This window comes from Palaemon carinicauda, chromosome 7 (assembly GCF_036898095.1).
Source record: "Palaemon carinicauda isolate YSFRI2023 chromosome 7, ASM3689809v2, whole genome shotgun sequence".
Classification (NCBI taxonomy): Eukaryota; Metazoa; Arthropoda; class Malacostraca; order Decapoda; family Palaemonidae; genus Palaemon; species Palaemon carinicauda.
Genome location: NC_090731.1, coordinates 132,590,070 through 132,592,569, shown reverse-complemented (window position 1 = coordinate 132,592,569; position 2,500 = coordinate 132,590,070).

Sequence of the window (2,500 nt, the reverse complement as noted above, 5' to 3'; positions counted from 1 at the left end):
CCATTTGTTTATATTTTCATAAGGCCGAGGCATCAAATAACCATCCCCGCGTGGATTGTTAAAAGGCAAGGGTGTTAACTACTCCCAACACTTTGAATCCGCATGGCAGAGTTATATATTGAAGATTTTCTAAATTTGTATGAGGTTCTCTATCTTAATACCCATTGCGAAACATTGCGGGAATTTTTTTTTTCCCACAACATTCGCAAGGAATCAGATCAGAGAAAGAACATAAAAGAAGCTTCAAAACTTTAACCTTTTCCTGCTAGATTATTCTTTTATTATTCATAGGAACTTTTACACGAGAACATATATTCACAGAGATTTCATGCCCAGATAAAAAAAGTGTAGTAATGATCCTACTAGTGTACATCAGAATCATGTGCAGTTGTTTACTCTAACTCTAAAAGCCAACTTTATTTTCCCGTTCATGACATCACCTGTTCAATTGAAATAAGATGAACTGCGTTGGTTTGGGTCTGTGCAACAAAGGCTCAACAACAGATAAACGGAGGATGACTCACCGTCATTGATAGTGGATTACCCAAATAGCTGTCATTTTAACTATTCAACTAATTGTAGCCTAAAGCTTCAAAATGGAGCAGCATTCTTCACCACACATAAATTTCATTGTTTACCAGATGGAATTCCTCTGCTAGCAACTCATTTTAATTTTAATAAAATTATCAATTATTTATTGATTGTTATATGTAGCGATAACCTTCCTTCAGAAGTTTTAAAGGAATTTGAGAAAATTTCCCTTCAAATCCAGCCTTCTAATAATTCAATTGGCACAGGGATTGACTTCGATCATCATCCAGGTATCATATTTTCCCCAGCAATGTTGACCTTTATCCCACCCTTTCCTAAATTTAGCTTTGGAACTAAAATAATCGCATTGCTCCAAATGCGACAATATGATGAATGGACTGATAGATACCTAACTCTCCCGATGTAATTGATGATACGATTTCATTTAGTATTCTTTCAACGCTTCGGAATCTCGGTATAAAAAAAAAGGCCACACTTAATAGAACATCAGACGCGTTTCAATAATCTAAGTCGTAAATCTGTCATCTTTCGCTAATTTCCTCTGTTTATTTGGAGCTCAATAAAATTCCTCTAGTCATTTGTAGTAACACCAGCGTATCGGCGGTCACTTTACAGTCACCCCGCGGTCAGTTTATCGGCCAGGTAACATTCTTTAGTCGCCTGCAACATTTCTTTTATTTTTTATTTTCTTGCCGTGTTTTTTTGTATTTTTTTTTTTTTGTTCTTGTTCCAGCTATCATCGTCCGTCGGGCTGTTTTACAGTGTAGTTATTTTTCCTTTTTTCAATCATCGTTGCTTTCTTTCATTCGTTTCCATTTATGTTCTTTTGAATGTCGAATTCGTATAGTTGCGCTCATCTTAAGACAAGCTTTCATCGTTTCTTTTTCTTTTATTCTTGTCGCTATATTGGCGTGTATCTTAAATATCCAGTTTTTACTCATGATAGTTTCTCTCTCTCTCTCTCTCTCTCTCTCTCTCTCTCTCTCTCTCTCTCTCTCTCTCTCTCTCTCTTCTCTCTCTTCTCTCCATCGGTTTTCACTGCTTTCGCTCCCTCTCTTAACCGTCTTGTTTTTTTTCTCTTTCTCATCCCTATTTTCAATGTAGTTCCCTTTTCTCTCTCTCTCTCTCTCCTATCTCTCTCTCTCTCTCTCTCTCCTCTCTCTCTCTCTCTCCTCTCTCTCTCTCCATCAATTTTCACTGCTTTCGCTCCCTCTCTGACCGTCTTGTTTGTTTTCTCTTTCACGCTTTCTCATCCCTATTTTCAATGCAGTTCCCTTCTCATCTCTCTCTCTCTCTCTCTCTTCCTCTCTCCTCTCTCTCCTCATCTCCCTCTCTCTCATCTCTCTCCTCTCTCTCCTGACAAAATAATAGATAAAGCAGCGGCAACACTAATACTAGTTGACATTATGCTCAATACCTCACGCCAAATGTGATTTCTTTTTTGAATGAAATTTAACTCCACTTTCTGGTAAAATCGGTTTATTTTTATCATTTTTACCGATGCCATCTTCGTCCGTCTCCAGCTCATTACACATCAACAGCCAATCAGCGCTTAGCTCAAATAGAGCTATTAATGAGATGATAATCAAGCGAAAGAGGAGGGACGATCACTCATCATTTCGTCATTAATGTTGAGCAAATCAGTCATCGTGAACATTCAGTCTGTCATCTTGCTCGTTGGCTGCTGTCAACGAACAGTCAATATGTCAATCACTCCTGTCATCATCATCATCCTCAGCAGCAGCAGCATCATCAGCCTCTATTCCATCTTCTCTTATTCTCCTCCTTCTTCGTATACTTTCCTTATACCATTCCTCTACTCATGCGTGAAAGAGAAGGAAAGTCTAAACGCGAATATATGATACTAAAAAACGTCAGAGAATTAAGCCTGGAGATCGACCTCGCTTAAGTCGCTGAACCGGGACTTGACAGGTCATATGTTAAACTG